Raw genomic sequence first — 15,790 nt, forward strand, 5'->3', positions numbered from 1 at the left:
ATATTTGAGCTAAAATAAATCTATGCCTAACATAATTTGGAACTGTACCTAAATCCTGAGTCTAAGCATCTTCCAGCAGAAATATTAAGAAAGAAGAAATTAAACCAAAAGAGCAACCAGAACCGAACCAAATGTTTGCATGTCTAAACTTCGCTACCATTATACCGCTCTCCACTGACGACTTGACTCACACCTATGATACAGTATTGCTCATTGTTAGTTGTTTTTCCAGATTATATTTACAAGTATAAATTAATATATATAAGAAACATTAAAATCTATATAGTGAGAATTTAATGAAAATCTTTAGAGAGATGAAAATTGCATTCCCAAGTAAAATTCAATACCCAAAGAATTTTTTTTTAATTAATAGAAGAGATGCATTGGAAAGAGAAAGGTTGGAACACTTAACACATATGTTTATTGGATTTCCTCTACCTTTTCTTCTTGAAGATTAACTCATGTTCCATTCTAGCTAAACGAGGTATACTGTACAAGCCCTATGAACTGAAAATCTTAGAAGGCAACAACAAAGAGATTTCAAATGACTCATGGATTACTTAGTGAAATGAAAAGAAAGCCTTTGGGGAAAAAAAAAAAAAAAAACAAAAACACACACAAAAAACAAAACACAAAAACAGGAAAGATCTGCTTGAAGTTGTTGGTGAAAAAAGAAAAAAAAAGATTCAATTGAGATGTGTGCTACAGAATCAAGGAAGACTGGATCTATGCATAATGCCCACTGGACTTCTCACTTCCTTTTCTCCAGAATGTATTTCAACATCATCTTCTCACCTTCCTCCCCTTTTGGTCAGAAGAACAATCCAGTATTTATACCATGAACTTTAAAGTGCAAGAGAAATTAATTCAGGTTCTTACTTTATCACAGACTTATGTCTAACACCAGGATTTCCTTTGTGTTCTGGTCCTCTACCTGAAAAACAGAGACAACGCTATCTCCTATACCTCAAGTATCTGTAAGGAAAATAGATATCTATTGAACAGTAGTGTAATGAAGAACTGGCTGATGGAATATCTAAAACAGATACATCAGAAGTTCCAACTTCAAATGCCAGGACAAACCTACTGAAAGTAACCAAAGGAATATCTTTAAAGTGGTACACTAATGTATCTTCATTACTTAAACAGCACAGACGATTTCAAGGGCTCTTACATGTACAATGTGGAAATTGCAGAGAATTTGGTTAGCCTCATAAAATCTTTTTAAACAGCAATAAAAAACCTGCAAAACCCCAAAGCCTTTATTCAGAGTAGAAACACGTTATAACATTGCATTCCAGTACCTGACTCATGTATTGAGGAATTTGTGCAGATGAAAATTTCTTCAAAGGCTGTAGAACAGTATGATCCCTAGCAAACCAATTAACAGATTACTCATCAGGTATCAGCTCTGCTGGAGTACTTTCTGAAAATACTTCTCTCTCTGCTTTCCAGAAAAGTTGAGTCTTTTTGAAGTTACATATTTTTCTTCTCAAAACCAGAAATATAGAAATGTTTTCTTTCTTAATCCAATTTTACACTAAAGAATCAATGGCGTAGGCAAGAGCTAACAGATAAACAGTTTAGCAACTTCATATTTAGGCAATAGAGAGTTTACCTTTTTTTCCCCAAAGCACTACAAAGATGAATGAATCCTGTTTTTACTTATCAAACCATTACCAATAACTTATATTGATCGCATATGCTAATAACAGATATTTTCAAGAACTGTGGATTATCACAACAGCCTTTTTAGCTGAAGTGACCTGCTCTGTAATGCTGTGATGAGTACAGAATATGGTACAACTCTGCATTTATACAGTTACAGAAATTCCTTCCCATTTTTACAGCTATTATGTGCACATGAAGAGCCCTACAGTCTTGATCACTCCATGGGAGCACAATAAAGGGCAGGCGACCATTTTTAGTGGCTTTTTAGTAACCTGTAAATATATATTTGATTGTAAAATATTGACCTAAAAAATCCACAGAAAAAAAAAAAAACCAACCAAATTAAACCAAAACAGTGAACAGCTGTATTCATACAGAGTGAAAACACAAGAAGGATCATAATGTCACAAATTTTAGAACCGGAGTTTTATTCAATGCATTAAATATACCCAATTCACCTTGCTATGTGACTTTAGGGAGTCAGATCCTTCCTCAGAAACTATGGTTACTAACTTCACAGTGAGAAATGGAGCACAGCTTTATTTTGCAAGGTGCTTACAAATCACAGACGACAAATACTAAATGATGCTACACATTGGCTTCTCCCCTGAGGGTCTAACAGTGGGCTCCCCTAACGTTACAAGGTGCCTGGGCTGACTGTGCCCCATACTGGCATGCCATGCTACAACTTTCTATGCTGAGGTTGCAATTACCTTTGCAGAAAGTGTTTCAAAGCCCATGTTTTCCAGGAATTACCCTGTCTCAGAGCTGTCCGGACAGAAAGCTTTGCACAGAACAGGAACCACTCATGTTTTCTTATGAGGGAACATGGAAGGTTATAAACGGAGCTCTGTGTATGGATGGAGATGTTACTTGGCACAGAAATTCAAGCTATGTAATACATACTTATGTACTGTATCATGTTTTTCCTTACTGGTATCTTCTGTCCTGCATTTATCATGTACTGGTTTTGGCTAATTTCTTAACCTGTACAATATACACACACACTTAAACTCCAATAGTTAGCAGAACTATGTTTTTAGTATATACTACATATCTTTCAGTGCTGTATTTAAACATTCCTACTTTGCAGAGTTTCACTGTATACCACCACAGTTATCTTTTGCAGCCCTTCATTAGTCCTTCAATATACCATAAACATCCTGCTCATTAGCCTATAATTGCTCTGCTTATCAGTTACATTTTCAAGCTCCTTATTACTTTGCTGCACATCTCCAGTAATTAGCCTTTATATTTTACAGGTCCGCAAAACATCACATTAGCTTCTATTACCTGCAGCCATCGCCTTTTCTCCCAGAAACTGTTAGTTTAGGTAAGACACCTATTGTGAAACTACTGCCTTGATACATTAATTCCATCACCAACACACAGCACTCGCTGACAGCATGTCTTGGAAGGTACAGCCTGTAGCCATGCTTGCAGTACACAGATATTTGTGATGAATCCACTCAACCATGAGACAAGCTGTGTCACAGTGACAAAGCAGACAAGACACTGCCAGGAACACAGGGTTATGTCTTACTTTTGTAAAAAGTAAAAGCTCTGTGTTATTTCTTCGTTGGTAGCTTTGCAACCCAGGCAGGGCTTGAGCAGGCAGTGGAGCAGGCAGTGGAGCAGGCAGCCCTCAGGGTGCAGTAGCTGGACACAGCCAGGTTTGGGGGCACCTTAACAATTCCACACCATCATTCTAAACCAGCCATTTGCTCCTGCTAAAAACAAAACTGACACGATCCACCTTCAAATTAATGGCTTTGAAGACTTCTTTTTAACCTGGATCGGTTCAGTAATTCTGTTTACAACTCATTCCCACAAAGGATTGGAGTGACCTAAATAAGGGAGTAGAAAATGAGAATGAAATTGTGTTAAATAGGGAAAGATCAGTTTGTTACCATACTTTCTTCACTGAATTCAACATATCATGTAACTGTTAGTGTGCAAGAAAACTTCTTATCCTAAGAAATGGTCCTGTGTAGATTTAGTTTCAGCAGGTGCAAATCCAGTATTGCATCAGTAGGTCTCAGCAAGGAATGGAGTATAACATGGAGAATTTGAGGGGTTTGCTACTGAGGGACAGCTCTGGCATATTAGAAACATAAAGAAAATACCAGAACTGAGAATTCCCACAGTGCTACAAAAATGATTACTATTAATCTGGGAATTTTTGTACCATAAAAATGCTAGCTGGATTAGAGTACAGAAACACTTTTACTATTAGGTGTTTATTTTTTAATAAAAAGGCTTTCCTTCAAAAGCTCAATTTATTATTTCTAAAACTACTGTGTTGGAAAAAAACCAGTGGTTTCACTGAACTATGTAATTGCTACCTACAAAAGAAATGAATACTTCACTTCCTATATAGTGTTAACTTCCTTCCAACAGTTTGAACAACCAACCACCCTTGAAAAAAAGGCTATGACTGCTGAAAATTTAGGGAAAAAAGAAAGAAAAGCCTTTGGTGCTAAAATGCAATTTTCCAAAATTTTGTGTACTAACTATACTGCTAGAAGTGGTCACATCCTTACATCACTGTTAGTACGATTCCTCTTTTACGAGTACTGTGAGTGGAAATGAGTAATTGCAAAGGAAAATTTCTCTTCTCACATACATGTGTTCTTTGGGGAAAGGGGATGGTTTAAGAACATTTTCTTTAGGTTTGCAAGGAACATTAAAATTCTCCACCATGGAAAAATGCTAGGTATTTACCACAGCACAAGGTTTTTATTTAAACCACTACACACATATGAAATATTTCTGAAACAACTTTATTCTCAGTCAGCCAGCTCCTGGGAAGGCAAGGAGGATGCTGGGATGTATGAGAGGAGAGAACTTGGCCTTGTGCTTTCTGACCAGAACAGCAAGTTTTCTTGTAACCACTGGATAGATCTGGCTGCAACAAGAACATTTACAAAATTTTAGAAACTGATCATAATTTATTAAACTGTATATGCACATTCACATCCGACTAATTATTCCTCTAGTAATGGGCTCTGCCAACTATAACAGCTACGTACTCTTCAGTAAGTGGAAATCTTCTTTAACTCTATTTGTAGATTTTTTGGTTTTGCCGCTGAAGTGCTGACCTCAATTTTATGATTGCTCTGGGGAAGGTGGGAGGGGGAGTGAATTATATAGCTAGGTAGTAGCACTTTATAAAAAGGTAAATTAAGTCAATGTTTTCTCAGTAATTTGACTGTGGTGCTCTGCATCTGAAGCCAAATGCTTGGCAGAACTAAGGGAGTAACTGGACATTTTTATAAAGAATGAAAATATCCTAAACAGGAAGTAAATGTAGATAAATAGACTCTGGAAGGTATCAAGTCTTATGGTGAGAGTATTAGAGATCCATCAACTGCCCCACGGTTTTCTGCTGTGGGGTTTCTGGCATGCTTCTCTGAAACTGTTATACAACACATCATGGATGGAGGCTGGGCAATGCTCAGATGCAGCACAAGTTCATCCAGGATATCAGTTTCCATGTCTACAGTGTCAAAGAAGTGATTATTCTAAGTTATTACAACTACAACAGGAACAGAGCTTTTACAAAGGATTTTAAGGCATCATTTTGAATTGCTGCAACAGAAGTTTGTCCATGTCAGAAACACCGCCTGCCTCACCCATGTCTGCCCATGAACAAGGTTGCATGAAGTAATGAAAACATTCAGACAGTTAAACAAGATGAGGATTTCCTAACAACCTTTAAAATCGCCATGTGTCTGTGCCACCTGAGCGGGCAGTGTGCAGAAGGCAGTGGGGAAAGCCTGCAGTTAAGGATGGGAGCAGGCACCCCTGAGGGTGCTGCACTACCAGGAGGACCAGGGGAACTCAGGTGCTCACAGCCACTTCAGCAGGATATGTTTCTCTTACCCGCTAATGACCCCAGTCATAATCTCCTAATAGCCTTCTACAATTCCTGACACTCTTTTTTTTTAAAAAATTATTTTGTTTAGAGCTTTCAGCAGCCAAATTTCCCTTGCAGTCATTCTCCTGTAACTGCAGTGACACCTGGGGAGGGCTGAGCCCATCAGCTGTAGTTTGGCCTGCTGTTGAACTTGGCAAGCCAGCAGCACATAAAGCCCCAGCAGATGTTTCTGCTTTTATAGCAGCTCTTCCAAAGCCTTGGCCAGACATAAATCCAAAATAGATCCAGAAAAGACAAACAGTGCCACCATCATGGCTCTTAAAATTAGGAGGCAGAACCAGCCTTTTCTGCAGGACTCTGAGAGACTGTTAGCGGCAGAAGGTGCCATGAAGTGTTCCTATAAATTATGCTGACAGATTACGAGGGCCAGCCACAGCAAATGCAGCACATTTTGCTAGGAAACAGAATCCTAAGAAAAATACATGCATTTATACAGGAGTTTCCAAACTCAGAAGATCACATGTCATAGCAACAAGTGCAGGAAGCAGGGGGTTTGATGGCCATTAACACTTCCACATGGATCGATGGTGCTTCCATGCCATGGTAATGAAAGTTCTAAAAATAAAACAGTAAGGAGAGGATCCTTGGTAGAAGACTTCTGAATATATGCCATGCTTGGATCTGTTTTGTAAAAAGAAAATGGCACTAAGAATGTGTTCACAGCTGACACTGTGCTTCATGGGAAGGAGGGTTGATATATACCAGGGTGACATGCTAATAGAGGGGTCCTCAAACTTTTTAACCAGGGGGCCGGCGCGCGGATGCGGTGGCAGGCAGTCATCTGCGGCTGCTTGGTTTCCCCCCCCAACCCCCGGTGGAGGGGTGTCTGTAAATACCGGGGGCCAGATTGAGGACCCTGGGGGGCCGTATCCAGCCCACAGGCTGTAGTTTGAAGACCCCTGTGCTAATACATTCGTTCACTTTATGATGACTGTTCTCAACGGAAGCCGGGTCCACTATAAATTGTTGCCATGTAATTTCAAGTGCAATTGAAAGCAACCCCCACAGAACAAGAACAGTTATCTACAATCAAAATAACACAAAGCACTCAAGGAGCTGAAAACTTCAATGACGTTTTTGTCTGGCATTAAGGGGGATTAAGAAGAGAAAAAAGTGATCCAGCATCTAAAAATGAGTCCTTTCTGTAGAAGTGAAGGTTATTACACATTCTCCTGCTTCCCCGAGAATCTACCATTAAAACCCAGATGGACCTGGCAGCAGAATATGCAGTTCTGCAGGTCTGGGGCTGCTGGGGTGTCTGAGGTCTCTCATTGAAGCTGGGACAGCAGGAGATGGGCCCCTTCCTTGGAGGACTCTTGTGGTGGTGGTAGAAGATCTAGGTCTAGCAGTAAAGAGCTGCAGATGGATGTCAGCAGACTTCACAGCTTCTGAGGTGATGAGAAAGAGATCCCTGGGATGATGAAAGCAAGTCTGTAGACGATACAAAACTGTGAGGAGCAGCTGATGCATCAGTGACACATCTTGTGGAGATATGGACAAACAGGAATTTCATGAAGCTCAAAAAAGGGAAGTGAAAAATCCTGCACCTGGAGAGGAACAACACCATGCACCAGTACATCCTGGAGGCCAAGAGGCTGGAAAGTATCTTTGCAGAAAAGGCCCTGGGGGTCCTGGTGGACATCAAGTTGAACGTAAGCCAGCAATGTGCCCTTGCAGCAAAAAAGGCCAGCAGTCTTTCAGGCTGCATCAGGAAGAGCAGTGCCAGCAGGCCAAGGGAGGTGATCCTTCCCACTCAGCACTGGTGAGACACATCTGCAGTACTGTGGCTCCTCAGTACAAGAGAGGCATGGACATACTGGAGTAAGCCCAGCAAACATCCACAAAGGTGGCTGGGGAATGGAGTATCCTCCACCCAGGGCAAGACTGAATGCTGGGACTGTTCAGCCCGGAGAAAAGAAGACTCAAGAGAAACCTTATCAATGTGTATATATACCTGATTGGAGGGAGAAAAGATGGAGATTGACTCTTCTTGGCAGTGCCCAGTGACATGACAAGACACAGTGGGCACAAACCAGAGCACATTAAACTCCATTTAAATGTAAGAAAAAAATCTTCTTTACCGTGAGGGTGGTTGAACACTGGAACAGGTTGCCCAGCAAGGTTGTGGAATCTCCATCCTTGGAGATAGTCAAAAGTCGACTGGACAAGGTCTAGAGCACCATGCTTTGAACAAGGGGGCTGGATTCAATGATGTCAAGCTTTCCCTTTCAACCTCAACCACTTTGTGATTCTGCAGTTAATGAAAATTATTTAACATGATTTGTCTTTGTTGAAGATACTGTGCAACAAAAATCACTTTCTGTAGACAATCAACACAATTAGAGCACCAAGTCAGAGAATGAACTTATCTGAATATTTTCTAGGAAATGCACAATTTCACATAAAGACTTGACCATACTAAAAACAAAAGCTTTGTCATTTTGTTTTGTCTTTAAGTTCACTGGAATCAGAACTCTGCTTGGAGTCTGCCTGTGTCAAAGAAGTGCCCAGCTGTGCAGCAGTGTTGGTTAATCCAACAAAAGATACCCTCACATTTACTGATAAGCAAAGAACCTGCAATGCAGGGCCTACACAATCTTTGGATATGAAATTTGAAATTTGCAGTCATATCCCAGACTATACATTTGCAGCTTGAAAGGGGGCACAGAAGCATTTTAGCTGCATTACTTTTCGCAGTCATATAACCAAGTCTTTTCCAATGTCCAGAGCAGTCAAGCTTATATGAAAAAAGTACATGGCTTGCCCAATGAAAGCTTTTTCTTTTTTTTTTTTTTTTTTTTTCTTGCTGTTGTTGATTCCACTCAAAACCACTGCTTTGGGGAATTTAACCTATAAAACTCTGGCAAACCTCTTGGTATATGCAGTCAAGCCTCAGGTTCATAGCGAAAGTTCAGCACAGCACCACTATTCTACAAATAAATGTACAGATCCCAAATGCTAGCCACTAGTCCCACTAGGCATATTTTATTAAGCACCTTTTAAACATGACTCAGAAACCAGCTCAATCTTACACCAGCAAAATGAAAACCAACATTCCAGTGTTTGGGGAGAGGCTAAGACACGTGTGCTGCTCTTACTTCCAAACCACATCCACTGCAAGGCAGTCTTTTTCAAAGAAATCAAGACTTTCGCTATCACTGGAGACAATAAAAGGAGAGTGGCCATGAGTAGTCGCTCAGTGCAATGCCTATTGCCCCACGCTTGTGGGTAATCCCACGGAACACAGCAGAATGCAATCTGCCCTCCTTCTCTCAGCTTCGTATAGTAAAGTACATTTACACATAAATGTATCTTGTGTTCAGCCTGGATCTCCACGTATGGACTGACTTCTGTTTTCTTTTTACTGATACAAACTCTCATTATCATCTTGAGATAATGACCAAGTGAAAAAGCCTCACAACATAGCTCAAAGACACATATAATATCTGAACTGTTGAATGCATCTGATGTCCTTTCACAGGTAGGCATTTTATATTTTCTCTTATATTTTATATCCTGTGCTAATAAAAATGAGAGATCTGAGTCATAATTTTGTTGTTCCTATACATTTAATTAGTAGATAAAATTAATTCCTTCTTCCAGAGCCATCTGTCTAACTTTAGACCTTGTCCTACTATTAAACTGGTAGACTGGCTGCATTTAACTTTACCAGTGACTACCCTCTCTGTAACATCTAACCTTGTAGAATAAATGCCACAGAAGATTTAAGGAAATGAAAGACAATGGCAGGCTGAAATGTTCCAAAAATTTTCAGCAGAAAGCTAGAGGAAAATGACCTAGCTTCTGAGCTGTGTATTTGCCGAATGCATTAACAGTGAAGCTTGCACACTCATGCAAAAGAGTATTCAGTAACTGAAATAAAATTGGTTTTAATGGCTGTAAATGACCATCCTTGAGTTATCAATACTAAAACGTGGCAGTTCTTAAATTAAATTTAACCATCTTCCTTACTTTAGTTACTTTAATATGTTGTTTGGAAAGCTTTGGCATAATACAATTTTTTTCAGTTTCTGAGTTTCAGAAGTTTTAAACTGCAGAAGAGGTTCTCCTACAGGAAACTACCATATTTCCAGACCATATATAATAGTTGTTCATCATTAACTACTACTCCAAGGATACCAAAATGGATGTCATGCACATATATTTTCAAAGGCACTATTTTGTCATGTTCTGATCTCTTTTCTTTATTAAGAAGTTGCTAGTAAAACTGATTGATGGGTAGTCTTATTGTATCAGGAGGACTTGTCATTCAACTCTTTGACCTTGTCTTCACACTAACAGTCAAGTGTCTCTGAAATCTGTTTACTTCAGAATTTGCAAGAGTATTAATAACAGGATGCCAGCACTTATCAGGTTTGAAAAGATCTAATGAATTTGGATAGTAGGGGCATCTGCAATGTACTTCAAGAAAGAGAGACAAATTTCACGTCAAATGATTAAAGACAAGTAAAAAAATCTTAACCCATATTTTTTAGTGTTTGGGGTTTTTTATCAAAGAACATTCATAATATTTTATAAGGCCGACATAGATGATATTACATAAGGGCAAGAAAAAAGCTATTCTGTCAAATGAAGGACTTAACAGATGCAACGACCTTTCCAGAAACAGCTACAGAACCTAAAAAGCTTAGTCACCTCTTACTGAGAAAGCTTTGGGCAAGTTTAAGAAGTAGCCTACATGACTCAAATACGGTTTGCTCTTTCATCATTATGTACAATGCATAAAAATGGGCTATTCGTCCCTCTGTCACTAACACAGGCCCTGAATTCCTGCACTTCAAATTCATGAAAATGAGACACGTAGATTTAAGGAGGGGGTTGGACAAAGGAAATCTTTTCCAGTGGTAATACTTTCTTTCATTAGCAATATTACATAAAAGATTACATATGGCAATAATTTTCTCTTGTGTTTGCAAAAGACCCTCTGCTTTGCTGCATAAATGTCTCAGGAGGAAAAGTGATCTTTTGTTCCAACTCCTTTCAATATAGTTGCACTCTCCTTATTTACCTGCTCACAAATTCATCTATTCTACAGCATGAGATTAGCAAGAATAATACAAAATATGATAATCAGATGACCCATCAAATCCCAGAGAAAGTGTCCTCCAACATTAATGCTGTGTCTTCAGGAACTGACTAATCTAGCATAACAACGAACAGTCACGTCACACCTGTATTTGCATTGGCCACATATGGCCTATTTGGCAGCTATGTGTGGACAGCATTTTGATTAGCACGTAAAGGTTTTAATTTTTTTTTTTTTTTTTTTGTTATAGCTTTTGGATCTGTCTCAGATTCTCCTAGCATTTCGCATATTTTACATAGATAAATGTGCATTCAACACAACTGAGCTTCAGATTCCTCAAATTTCCTTAAATATTACAAGAGGTCAGAGAAAATTCTGGTTTTGTCTCCATAAAGGATAAAAATAGAACCAAGTTGATAGCTGTTGCCTCTAAGACGCTGAAGGATGTGAAAGTGAAGGATATTACCATAGGATCAAAGGAAGCTGTAAATGACTATAAAAAGAAATAAAATAAGAAGTAGCTTTGAGTCACTTACTCTGTTAAGAATGCAAATTATAAGTAAGGGATATTAGCTGATGGATTGATAAGAAATTTCAAGTGATTCCAAACCATCAATTTATTCACACTGATATACAAAATGTAATTACTTTCAAACCAAACCATAGAGTTGGATTAATGGAACAAATACTTTATGAGCAACTCATGAGTCATGCCTACTTATTATTATGAGGTTTTGGTTACTTATCATTTCAGCTCTGTGGCTTTACTAAATAACAACAACAATAATAATAAATAACACCACATTCAGACTCTCACATCTTTATGCACATAGTGTCAAGTGCAAGAGGAAAAAAAAGAACATTTATGCCATTTTTTTTCAATGGACTACCTTAATGAAAATATAACTTGTGTTATGCATACTGTAGGTAGATTTTCAGGCTTCTATTTTATGATTTGCAGTTGTCTCTTCAAATCTTTGGGTGTAATTTTTTTTGGGGGGGAAATGTTGTCTTTGTTAGTAAATTATCAAATCGCATAGAAGCACGTGGGAGGGAATTAGTTCTGCTGTTCCCTCGAGCAGCAGATGTGTAAAAGCAGAGGTATAATGAAACAGGAACGGAGCAAGGTCATCCATGACTTGTAACACTGTCAAGTATATGATAACTAGAGATGTATGTGATTTCATCATTAGAAGATCTAAGGTCCTAAGGAAGAAAAGACAATCTGCTGTCCTCTGCTGCCCACCTCATCCCTAGCTGTTACTTCCTGTAAGCCTCCTGCTTCCTACAAGCCTCTCCCCCCCAGATTACTCCACAAGCAACAGAGCAAGTTTTGCCTTTGGAGATGGCTGACCTTTAGTAATTGCATTTCAAATTATTATCACAGCACCAATTGCACATACAACCTTTCTTTTATATCTGTCTTTGCCTCCCCCATCAGAACAGCATTTTTTTTTTTTTTGCTATTTTTTCTTCGCATTTAATTCTTATCTTTTGGTAGTGATTACAGAAGACTGTGTGTAGCATCAGCAAGGAGATAGAAATGCATTATTCCGTTTTTTTGAAATCTGGACAAGCTAGGCACAGATTTCATCTAAATTGCAGGTAGAGCATCAGTAACAGTATGGATAGCAATGTCAGGCATCCTTGGCACACAGACAAGAAGGCTTATTTGTACTTGCCTTGGAATTTTCTATTATTTTCTCTTTTAGCATATCAGTGCTTGGTGTCAATTTACTGTCCCCTCTCAGAAAAGAGAAATCATATGCCTTAAATATCAGGTATACTGTCTGCAGGCAACAGGTTTAAAAAAATTTAGGTAAGTGGACCTCTGCCAGAATATTTCAAATATCATTATACGTTACGCTTCCAGTTGAAAACAACATTCCTGCAATGTAGTTCCACAGCTCAGCTGTGAAGCATTGGCTCATGAACTTGTAGACCACCAGTGGTTCACACCCACTGTTTGTAAGGAGCTTACAGATACCTCTAACAGCTATCGCTAAGTACTCAATAGTTTTGATACTCTGCCATCAATTTGGAACAGATGGCTGGAAAATTGTTCATCTAAACCTACAGTTGTCTGCTTATTTAACAGCATCATCTCCATGTACATACCCTGGATTTTGCCTGTCCTGTGCGAATTCACTTGCCACCCTCACTAGCCTGGTTTCTATTATAACTGAGAAAAGTTGAAGCTCTGAGAATAGTGAGACAAATTGTATTTCTCGAAACTGGTAAATATTCTGCAAAGATATATATACAGGAAAGGAAGAGACAGATGCTGAGACACAGAGAACAGTTCATACTCTAAGTCCCCCAATAAAAAGGCACCTAAGTAAATCACTTGGAATGAAGCCCTGTGCTTTCTATGTATATGAGCACTAAATTAATCTCAATACACAGGAATATCACAGAACTTTGCTTTACATTATTTGTTCAGACAAATTACTCTTCTATTTGTAAATTACCTGGAAAATCAACAATAGTTGTCTCAGATTATTTGTAAAATAATTCTTGACCTGTAGCTTGTTAGCTATAAAATACCTGACAGGGGATAAGGTGAAATTTTGAGTTCCTTTTTGCATCATCACCTTGCAACTTGTAGAATCACACTTCTGTCCTAAGCATTTGTGATTATAAATTCCAATTGCCATCCTTGAGTATTCTGTAATGTATAGTGAAAATGTATTGATATGTTAAATTCTTCCATTTGCTGAAGTCTATTTGTAGAAAATGAACACAGGACAGGTCTAGACAGGATTGATAAAAATTAATTCTCAAAAATGAGACCGTATTCAGAGAAAACTTGCAGCATTCTGTGGCTTGACTCAAGCAGAACAAGTGATTCAATTACTTGGGCAGCTTCTTTGGATGTTCCCTGTCCCAGCAAAGTCTCAGCTCCCCAGTCCACTGCCATATGCTTCTCGTCTGAAACCAAACTCAATCACAACCTCAAAAACACTCCAATATATAGGGAAGACTTCCAAGGGAAAGTTAATAGCCATAGTCACTCCTCTGGGTTTCACCCTCACCTGTTCCACAACAGTATCACTTGGTTTGTCAATTAATCCTCACTGTGACAGGAAGGCTACCATTCTTGCTTTTGGTTGTGCTAACAGGCTCTGTGTTGGGGGAAACATTGTCCATAAAGTCACACCATCCACAGAACAAAATTATGGCAGCTCCTGACTTTACGGACAGAAGCAAGGTACCAATGCTTAGTCCAGTCTGCTCCTAGAAAACACGTATGAAAAATGGAATTGGCTCTACATGTTACAAAGTATGTGGTAACAACTACTAGCAGGGCTGATTCTGTTTGAATGCCACACTGTGAATCCTAAATACACGTAGGAGCTTGGCAGAACTTGCAGGAGAATAGAGCTACTGACATCAGCCCTTCTCAGTCACAGAGGTTTACCACAGGAACCAGAGCTCCTGCTACCTCTGTGCTCCATGGAAAAGCCACTTGTTCATCCAGAGCTAAATATATATTCCAGCATTATCCTTCCATTTCTCTATCAGCTACCACTAACCCTGCTGATACAGAACAACAGTACTTTTTAACTTACAATTCATTCCCTAAAGAGTGCTTCAAAATGTAAATGTCATTTCCCTATTGTCATTCAATACATAGAGACATTTACAAATCTATGATTTCATCCTGAAATCTGCTTATTCAAGTGGTTGAGAATCATTTCAGTTGAGGACATATCCCCATTCAAAGCAAAAGCTCTTTCCATAATGAAAAATCATTGTTTCTTCTCCCCAACTTGAGTCCAATTCAACAGCAGTGTGCAGAGGGAGCAGTTCAAAAGGCTTTGTAGTTCACCTGATGAGCCACTTGCAACAGATCTTTCTACCCTTTAACGAGCCTCTCAATTAATCCTCAAACACTGCATGCGCACTGAATAATGCATGCCCCCTTGCCTAAGTACTCCCCAAACACACTGCTCCTCTCTATGAAACCCAGAGTGACTGAACAGAACTATAAGTGATAATATGACCGAACAGAACTGTAAGACTCGAGTGATGTGTGCTTCTTTTATCAGAGATGCAAAACTGTCACCATACCTGTCCCAAAAAATCTAACCATGGACTGTGTTCTTATTCATCTGGTCTACACTTGAGCCTTTTTGGCAATGTTTTGCCACTTGGAAACATCTTAAATTCAATCTTGAACTTAGACTTACTTGTTTTAATGTATTTTTGGAATGCTCCAGCTTTCATAAAAAAATTATTTCACTACAGAAATTACAAATGTCATCAGTTGATATCACAAACGCTTCTTGGCTCCTCTTCTTCACATACAATTGGAAAAATAGTTTGTCTAGACATTTGTCTGAAAATGTACAACATTACAGTCACATAAACCAAGTTCTAACTCTGATCCTGCCAGTATCACCATGCATGGTGCCCACAGCCCCCAGTAACTGCGGTGAACTACTATTAATACTAAAGCAATTGATAGCTTTTCTTTTTTTCTAAATTACAGTGAATGTTAAGCTCAGCTGTCACAGAATCAGAATTCAGTGTTCTAACTTTACAATGGAGCTGACATCTGTGCACAATATCAAATTCATTTACAACTTTGCACAGGGATCCAAAAGTAAGAGAGCTAGAGCATTTACTTTTTAGAGCATTTACATTTAGAGCGTTGATGGGATCAAACCATGAGGTAATGCTGAAACTCAGAACAAACGAGCCTGGTGGAAATTGTCCATTCTTCCAAATGTTAAAGACGTAGAACATTTAAGGCAACAAAAGGAATTGAAAATGCTTAGGGTAGAAATGTGAAAATATGCAAAGCATGAAAAATCTAAAATAAGCTTCTCGATTTGAGCATAAATGACAATTAGCAGTCAGGATTCCAATTTCCTGTCACAGTGTCTAAAAATGTTTATCTGTTATATACAACTACTGTAAAAATAACTTTCTTCTCAGTAAAAGTGTTTCAGTCCTCAATCCTTCTGTAACTGAACTGTGGATCTAAATACACATTCCCAGTGTACCTGTAATCCACAGTGGATCAAATCACAGGATCAAAAAATTACTTTCTTTATGAAAAATGAAAGGTCCTGGAGGTCGGCAGAACAGCTGTTGACTGCTGGATTACTGGTGACCTGCTCACC

The 15,790-nt window shown here is 38.7% G+C and overlaps 1 protein-coding gene across 4 annotated transcripts in view; it reads right to left on the minus strand.

Moving 5' to 3' along the window:
* SORCS2 (sortilin related VPS10 domain containing receptor 2) overlaps nt 1-15,790 on the minus strand; it is a 579,012-nt gene that overhangs the window by 264,977 nt on the left and 298,245 nt on the right. The window lies entirely within an intron of this gene.

This window comes from Falco naumanni, chromosome 1, assembly GCF_017639655.2.
Source record: "Falco naumanni isolate bFalNau1 chromosome 1, bFalNau1.pat, whole genome shotgun sequence".
Taxonomy (NCBI): domain Eukaryota; kingdom Metazoa; phylum Chordata; class Aves; order Falconiformes; family Falconidae; genus Falco; species Falco naumanni.